The following is a 9,321-nucleotide window of genomic DNA, read 5'->3' as shown; positions in this document are numbered from 1 at the left end:
ACAAATAAATTACAGATAGGTGCACAAATGCTGTTGGGCTTGGAAGGGGAAGGAACAAAGGGAGAAATTTCGGGGCTACGTACAAAGGAGTGGGAAAAGATGAAAGGGGAGCTTAATCAGGGAAGGTCTCCTTGGGGAGATGTGCCTTCAGTAAGGCTTTGAAGGGAGGGAGAGTAATTGTTTGTTGGATTTGAGGAGGGAGGGCATTACAGGCCAGAGGCAGGACATGGACAAGGAGTCAGCAGTGAGAGAGATGAGATAGTGGTACAGTGAGAAGGGTGGCATTAGAGGAGTGAAGTGTGTGGATTGGGTAGTAGTAGAAGAGTAGCAAGGTGAGGTAGGAAGGGGAAAGGTGATGGAGTGCTTTAAAGTCAATGGTGAGGAGGTTTTTTTTTATGCAGAGGTGGATGGGCAACCCCGGAGTTTCTTGACGAGTGGAAAAACATGTACTGAACGTTTTTGTAGAAAAATGATACAGGCAACAGAGTTAAGTATGAACTGGAGTGGGTAGAGGCAGGAGGCTGGGAGGTCAGCAAGGAGGCTGATGCAGTAATCCAGGCGGGATAGGATGAGTGATTGTTTTAAGGTGGTTGCAGTTTGGGTAGAGAGGAAAGGGTGGGTTTTAGGATGTGGTGAATGTGGGACCGACAGGATTTAGTTATTTAGTGTTGGATTGAGTATGTGGCTTGAATGAGAGAGAGGAGTCAAGGATAATGCCAAGGTTATGGGCTAGTGAGATAGGAAGGTTGGTGGTGCTGTGGTGCTCTCTACAGGGATGGAAAGTCAAGGGGCAGATAAGGTTTGGGTGGAAAGATAATGAGTTCAGTTTTGGACATGTTAAACTTGAGGTGATGGGAGGACATCAAAGTAGAGATGTCTTGAAGTCAAGATGAAATGTGAGACTGCAGAGAGGGAAAGAGATCGGGGAGGAGATGTAGATTTGGGTATCATCTGCATAGAGGTGGTAGTTGAAGCCATGGGAGTGAATGAGAATTCCAAGGTGTCGGTGTGGATGAAAAATAGAAGGAGACCCAGAACTGAAGCTTGAAGGACTCCCACAGTTAGGGGGTGGGATACAGAGGAGGAGCCCATAAAGGAGACTGGGAATGAACGGCCAGAGAGATGAGGAGAACCAGGAGACGACAGAATTGGTGAAGGCATGGTTGGTTAACGTTTCCAGGAGAAGGGGGTAGTCCACTCTGTCGAAAATGTATGAGAAGTCTAGGAGAATTAGAATGGAGTAGAGGCCGTTGGATCTAGCAAGAAGGAGATCATTGAGAACATTTGAGAGGGTGATTTCTGTGTAGTGAAGGGGGTGAAAGATAGTTTGGATAGGATCAAGGAGAGAACTGGGGGAGAGGAATTTAAGATAGCCGGTGTAGGTAACTCACTCAAGATGTTTAGACAGAAATGGTGTGAGGGACATGGGGAAATAACTGGACGGAGCCGTGGGGTCAAGGGAAGGTTTTTTTAGGATTGGGGATACATGGGTATGTTTGAAAGCAGTGGGAAAGAAGCCAATGGAGAGCAAACTGTTGAAGATGGTTGTTAAGGAAGAAGGGATGGGGCAAGATGTTTGATAAGGTATGAAGGAATGTGGTTGGATGCGCATGTGGAGGGGGTGGCTTTTGAGAGGAGGCAGGAGATCTCCTCTAGAGATACTGCTGGGAAGGATGGGAAAGTTGAAGAGGGGGCCGGAAGAGGGAGGGACTGAAGAGGGGCAGGGGAGATTTTAGGAAGCTCACATCTGACAGTGTCAATTTTCGAAATAGAGTAGGTGGCCAGGTCATTAGAGGAAAGGGATAGGCGAGGCAGAGGGACTGGGGGCTTGAGGAGGGTGTTAAATGTCTGGAACAACTGGCGAGCATGATGGGCAAGAGTGCCAATAAGGGTAGAGAAATAATTCTGCTGGGCAGAAGACAGAGCAAAGTTAAATCATGAAAGGATAAACTTGAAATGGGCGAAGTCGACCTGACATTTAGATTTCCACCAGCAGCGGCTTGAACACAAGAGTGAATCAGGCAGATTGTGCAGGTGATCCAGGGCTATGGGTTAGAATAACAAAGGGATAGGGGAGCAGGGGAGCTGAGTTCCACAGAGAGGATCGTGTTGGGAGTGTCTATTTTGTCATCAAGGAAGGCGAGTTGAGGTATGAAGACAAAGTGGGGCATGATGAGTTGAGGAAATTGGATGGAGTCAAAATATCAGAGGTCTCTGTCAAGGAATAGCAGACAGGAGGCAAGTGAAGAGGTTGTGGTTACATAGAGGAATTTGAGAGTTGGTGAGATTTTACAGTGGTTAGTGATGATGAGATCGAATGTGCGTCCACGTTGGTGAGTGAGGGAGGTAGGGTGAAGCAAGAGGTCAGCGGAGTTGAGGATCAATAGAAGGTCGTCAGCAGAAGGGCCATCAGGAACATCAGTTTCATATGATATTATATGCATCTCCTAACGGTAATAAATAATAATTGTGGTATTTGTTAAGTTTTTATAATGGGTCAAGGACTATATTAAGCCTTGGGATAAATAATTAAGTCAGACACAGTCTCCATCTCTCATGGGGTTCACAGCCTAAGGGCGAGGGAGAAAAACTGTCAGATTCCCAATTTTAAGATGAGGAAACTGAGACCCAGAGGCTTCAAGCAACTGGGAGCTATAGGAATAGAACCCAGGTCCTCCGATTCCCATGTCTGTGCTCTTTCCTACTAATGTCTGATTCTCTTCCCTCCTCCAGGAAAACATAATATCACCTCAAAAGCATGGGCAATGGCACGGCAGTGATAGAATCCTGGGATTCTCAGAGGATCGGGAGCTGCAGCTACTCCACGCCGTTCTGTTCCTCCTTCTCTATCTGGCGGCCCTGACAGGGAATCTCCTCATTGTCGCTCTCACCACCCTTGACAGCTCCTCCACACCCCCATGTACTTCTTCCTAAGGAACCTGTCCATCTCGACCTCTGCCTCATCACCACCATTGTCCCCAAGTCCATTCTCAATTCCCTGACCAAGAACAGATCCATCTCTTTCCCTGGCTGCATCCTCCAGGAGTTTTTCTTCGGATCCTCTGCCAGTTCTGAAATGGCCTTGCTCACGGCAATGTCCCACCACGGCTACGTGGCCATTTGCGCCCATTGAGCTATGATATTCTCATAAATCCAAGGGCTTGTGAGAAGATGGTTGCTGCGTCCTGGCTCAGCGGCGTTCTCAGTGGACTCCTGCACAAGGCTGTGTCCTTCTCCACACCCTTCTGTGGGTCCAAAGTGATTAATTAATTATTCTATGACATCCTTCCGCTCCAGAGACTCTCCTGCTCCAGGGGTTTCCACAGTGAACTGGGAGCCATTGCTTTCAACGTGCCTGGGTCTGGCTGCTTTGCCTCTATAACTCTATCTTACATATGCATCTTCTCGGCTGTGCTGAGGATGCGGTCCACAGGAGGCCAGGTCAAAACCTTCTCCATAAGCCTGCACCACCTCTCCGTCGTAACGTTATTCGTCTCCCCAGCCCTGTTAGAATATTCCACCTCCATCGCCAAGCCCCCAACCATTCTTGACCTGGTAGGGCCCCTCTTCTACACCGTGGTGCCTCCCACTCTGAACCCCCTCATCTACAGCCTGAGAAACCAGGACGTGAAGGCAGCAGTGAGAAAACCTGTCTGCAGATCGAAAACGATCTGTAACAGTCCCGTCCTCAGCTTTGCCATACCACGTCCCCCTTTTTCATAGCCCTTGTGGGTGGTCTCCAACGGAGTTGGCTGTGTGAATGACCGTGTCAATGTGGATTGTACTTAGTCAGTCCTTGTGCTTATGTGCATGATAAGATAGATTGTGGTGATTCCTTGAAGACCCCAAAATTGGACAGAAATACACAGAAAAGTCCATCTTGCCTGTTAGATTCTTGAGGCTAGGGATTTTGTCTACCAACTCTGTTGTATTTTCCCAAATGCTTAGTATAGTGTTCTGCACACCGTAAACACTCAATAAATATCATTGAATGATTGATTGATTGAAAATGTTTGAGGAGGACTGTTGCCTAATGGAAAGAGCATGGAACTGGGACTCAGAAGATCTGGGTTTTAATCCTGTCTCTGCCACCTGACTGCTGTGTGTGACCCTGTGCAAGTCACTTAACTTATCTTTGCCTCAGTTGCCTCATCTTCAAGATGGGAAGACTGTGAGATCCATATGGGACAGGGACTGTGTCCAGTCCAGTTGGTTTGCTTTTACCCCAGCGCTTAGTACAGTGCCTGGCACATAGTAAATGCTTAACAATAACCATAATCATCATTATTATTTGTAGTAGTCATAGTTAACAAATACCATTAAAAATGATTGAAAATATTTATTGATACTCTCAATCAATCATATTTATTGAGTGCTTACTGTGTGCAGAACACTGTGCTAAGTTCACTGTGGGCAGGGAATATGTCTGTTTTTTGTTATATTGTAATGATGATGATGATAATGGTATTTGTTAAGTGCTTACTATGTGTCAGGCAGTTTTCTAAGTGCTGGGGTAGATACAAGGTCATATTGTGCTCTCCCAAGCGCTTAGTACAGTGGTCTGCACACAGTAAGCACTCAATAAATATGACTGAATGAAAGCACAGTATAACAGAGTTGGTAGACACAATGCGTTTACAGCTTAATATCTAGGGAAGACTTTCGATGCCAGTCCTGAATCCTGGGAGGGGTCCTACCTGAGAGTCAGAAGGAAGTTAGTGACTCAAATCATCTCTTGAATACCCTGGTTTAGAGCCTCTCCCTTCAAGACTCTGGCCTGAGACGTGGTCCCGGGCCATGGAGATCCAGGGCAGGAAAGATTTGGTTTGTGGTCCCTAAGGAATTAACAAGGACAACAAAGTGCCCAGAGCCCAACTCCTCTCAGCCCACAGGAAAAAGGGCTGACACCACATTTTGCATGCCCACTTGATTCTCCACTTCCTCTGCTTGCTACGTTTTGGTTGTCCACTTGCCCCTCCATTTCTTCTGCTTGCTGCTGTTTTGATGCCTATTTGCCCCTCCATTTCCTCTGCTTGCTGCTGTTTGGATGCCTGTTTGTCCTTGCTTCCTCTGCTTCGATGTCTGTTTAAGAAGACAGACTCTCCCCACCTTCAAGGACTTATTGAAGGCCCTTCTCTTCCAAGAGGCCTTCCCCGAACGACCCTCATTTCCTCTCCTCCTTCTCCCTTCTGTGTCGCCCTTGCACATGGATTTGCTCCCTGTATTCACCTCCTACCTCTGCCCCTCAGCACCTATGCCCATATCCATAATTTATTCATATCAATATCATTCTCCCTGCTCACCACTAGCTTACAGTCTAGAGGTCATGGATTCATCGATTTCTTTATTTCTGTATTCAGTCACTTATGTCTATTTAGCTGACCATCTATGGATGATCAGATGAGCAGAAATGTGTTTGACAGAATTTTTTGCATACTTGTCTACTCTGCCCTTGAAAATACAACAGTGCCCCTTGTACGAGGGGCGTTCCTGTCCCATCTTAGGGCTCACACTTTTATTCTGCATCTTCCAGATGAAGTAATTAAGGCACAAAGAAGTGACGTGACTTGCCCAAGGTCACACAGCAGACAGGTTTGATCATTGCTTTCGCTTCCCAGGGCCCTCTAAATCTAGGAACAACTTTTGTTTGAACCAAGGAGCATCAGATGGGGAGAAAGGAAGTTCAGAACCAAATATAAAATCCTAGACATGATGCCACCTACAATTAGGAAGACAGAACAGCAGGTAGTCAGACTGTCTAATGTAAAACTGGACAAATGGCCACCTTAGGTTTCTGACTGATTCAACCAATGCCTCTTGGTACCATGTAGCCTGGTCCAAGGACCTTGGCTAGGGATTGCTTTCCTGGAGTGGGAAGTTACTTGCTACAAATAATGTTTAACTGAACCGTCAGCCCTACTTTCAGAATCAGGTCACCTGGCCATCCCCGTTCAGTCATGTTACTGGTTGGACATTGGGAGAGCCAGTAATTTGAGCAATGTTCTAAGCGCTAGAGTAAATATGAGGTAATCAGCGTGGCTTGGTGGAAAGAGCCTGGGCTTGGGAGTCAGAGGTTTTGAGTTCTAATTCCGCCTCTGCGACTTGTCAGCAAATTACTGAACTTCTCTGTGACTCATTTACATAATCTGTAAAATGGGGGTGAAACCTGTGAGCCCCACTTGGAACAACCTGATTACCTTGTACCTACTCCAGAGCTTAGAACAAACAGTGCTCGTCACATAGTAAACACTTAACAAATATCATTATTATTATTATCATTATTATTACTATTATTAGAGAGTCCCTGTACTGCATGGGGCTCATGGTCATGATCCCCATTTTACAGGTGAGCGTTGAGGCATAGAGAAGTGAAGTGACTCACCCAGGGTCACACAACAGTCAAGTGGAGGAGTGAGGTTAGAACCCAGGTCCTTCTGACTCCCAGGTCCGGGATCTTTCCACTAGGTCACGCTGCTTCTCTAAGGGCAACTGCTTAGTGCAATGAACTGCACCCAGAGGGCACTAAGATACGTTTATTCTTACAATCAATCAATCAATTGCATTTATTGAGCATTTACTTTGGGCAAAGCACTGTTCTAAGTGCTTAGGAGAGTACAATATAGCAGAGATTTCTGTGTCGGTTGTGAATCACTACGTCAGCTCTCTATCAATTGCATTTATTGAGTCCTTGCTATGCGCAGGGCACTATACTAAGCACTTGGGGAAGTACGATAAGACAGAGTTGATAGACAAGTTTCCTGCACATTATGAGCTTACAGTCTATGGAGGCAGACGAACATTAATCAATTAACCTATCGATGGGTAGGGACCGTCTCTATATGTTGCCAACTTGTACTTCCCAAGCACTTAGTACAATGCTCTGCACACAGAGCTCTGCATACGATTGAATGAATGAACGAATGAATTTATTGATCACGTACTGTGTGCCGAGCATTGTACTAAGCCTTTGGGAGAGTACACTGAACAGAGTTGGTAGACATGTTCCCTGTCGACAAGGAGTTTACATTCTACAGTCTCCAGTAGTTTGGAGACCAAGTGGCATTATCCTTTCCTCTAAATCTCCATTCTCTTTCCCTTTCAAGACGTTCGGGGCATCACAGGACAGGAATGGTAAATTTACACTTGTGACCAGATTCCTGCTCCTGGGGTTCTCGAAGGTCCGGGAGCTGCAGCTGGTCCAGGCCGCGCTGTTCCTTCTGGCCTACCCAACCCGGCCCTGACAGGGAATCTCCTCATCAAAACCATCACTGCCCTTGACCGGTGCCTCCACACCCCTATGTACTTCCTCCTCAGGAACTTCTCCTTCATAGACGTCTGCTACATCTCCATCACCGTCCCCAAATCCATCTTTAATTCCCTGGCCCATAGGTGTGATATTCGTTTCCCAGACTGTGTTCTTCAAGTGTCCTTCTTCAACTCCTCGGCGTCTGCCGAAATGGGCGTCCTCACGCCGATGTCCGACGACCACTACGCCTCCATCTGCCTCCCCATGCTCTGTAATGTCGTCATGAGCAAAGGGGCCAGTGGGAAGATGGCGGCCACGTCCAGGCCCAAGGGTGGCCTTGTCGGACTGATGCACATGGACGCCACTTTCTGTGGAACCTTCTGTGGTTCCAACATGATTCAGCAGTTCTGTGACACCCCTCAGCTCATAAGAATAACCCATAGTAAAGGCAACGTTGCAGATGTGGCAGTCTTTCTGGGAACTATAAGTCTCCCCCACGCCTGTTTTGGTTCCATGGTGGTGTCTTACGTTTACATCATTTCCACCATGCTGTGGATGCCATCAGCAGAGGGCCGCTCCAAAGCCTTCTCCACCTGCCTGCCCCACATTGTGATGATTTTTTTTCTCTCGACGAGTAGCTTCGCCTACTATAGCTGACGACAGATTCCCCATCTGTCCTGGATTTGTTCCTGTCCATGATCTACGCTGTGGTGCCCCCGACCCTGAACCACCTAATCTACAGCCTGAGGAACCGGGACATGAAGTCTGAGCCAGGGAAGATCCTGGACAGAAAATTTTCCCGAAAGCTTGGAATGTCCTTTTGTTAAAAATGATATTTGTTAAGCTCTTATTATATGCTAGGCACCTTATTAAAACTCTAGCCCCCTCCCTTCTTCCCGCCCTAACAGCCATCTTCAACCCTTTACTTTCTAATGGCTTTTCACCGCTGCTTTCTAGCAGGACCATGTCTTCCCTATCCTAAAAAAACCTTCTCTTGACCCCATGGCTCCCTGCAGTTATTGCCCCACCTCCCTCCTACCATTCCTTTCCAAACTCCTTGAGCTAGTTGTCTACAACAGCTTCTCAAATTCCTCTCGTCCAATTATCTCCTTTATCCCTTCCAATCTAGGGTCCATCTCCTTCACTCCACAGAAACCTTATATGTAGCTGAATTGTACTTTCCAAGCGCTTAGTACAGTACTTTGCACACAGTAAGCATTCAATAAATACGATTGAATGAATGAATGAAACCACCCCCTCAAAGGACACCAATGATCTTCTTCTTGCCAAATCCAACGACCACTAATGCAACCTACTCCTTCTTGACCTCTTAGCTGCTTTTGACACTGTGGATTGCCCCCTTCTACGGGAAATGTTATTCTACCTTGACTTCACTGACTCTATCCTCTCCTGGTTCTCCTCTTATCTCTCTGGCCGTTCATTATCAGTTCCCCCCGTGGGCTCCTCCTCCGCCTTCCACTCCCTAACTGTGGAGTCCCTCAAGGTTCAGTTCTGGGTCCCCTTCTACTCTCCATCTACACCCACTCCCTTGGATAACTCATTCACTCCCACGGCTTCAACTACCACCTCTATGGGATGATACCCAAATCTACATCTCCAGCTCTGATCTCTCTCCCTCTGTCCAGTCTTGCATCTCCTCCTGATTTCAAGACATATCTCCTTGGATATCTTCCCATCACCTCAAACTTAACATGTTCAACACAGAGCTCCTTACCTTCCCAACCAAACTCTGTTCTCCCCCTGACTTTCACATCATTGTAGATGGCACTACCATTCTTCCTTTCTCACAAGCTCAAAGCCTTGACTCTTCTCTCTCAGTCAACCCACGTGTTCAATCCATCACTAAATCCTGTCAGTCCTACCTTGACAACACACTTAAACCCACCCTTTCCTCTTCATCCATACTACTATTACATAAATACAATCATTCGTCATATCCTGCCTAGCTTGCTGCATCAGACTCCTTGCTGACCTCCCAGGACCTCCCAGGCTCCTGTGTCTCCCCATTGCAGTTCATATTTCACTCTGCTGCCCAGATTATCCTTCTACAAAAA

General features: G+C 46.8%; 1 pseudogene; it reads left to right on the top strand.

Annotated features, from left to right (window-relative positions):
* The first annotated feature begins 2,758 nt into the window (after window positions 1-2,758).
* On the top strand, window positions 2,759-7,903 carry LOC119921889 (annotated as a pseudogene).
* The last annotated feature ends 1,418 nt before the right edge of the window (window positions 7,904-9,321 follow it).

Source organism: Tachyglossus aculeatus, unplaced genomic scaffold (genome assembly GCF_015852505.1).
Source record: "Tachyglossus aculeatus isolate mTacAcu1 unplaced genomic scaffold, mTacAcu1.pri SUPER_32, whole genome shotgun sequence".
In the NCBI taxonomy this organism is placed as follows: domain Eukaryota; kingdom Metazoa; phylum Chordata; class Mammalia; order Monotremata; family Tachyglossidae; genus Tachyglossus; species Tachyglossus aculeatus.
The sequence above is the reverse complement of the archived record's forward strand: the minus strand, read 5'-3'. Positions and strand labels throughout refer to the sequence as shown.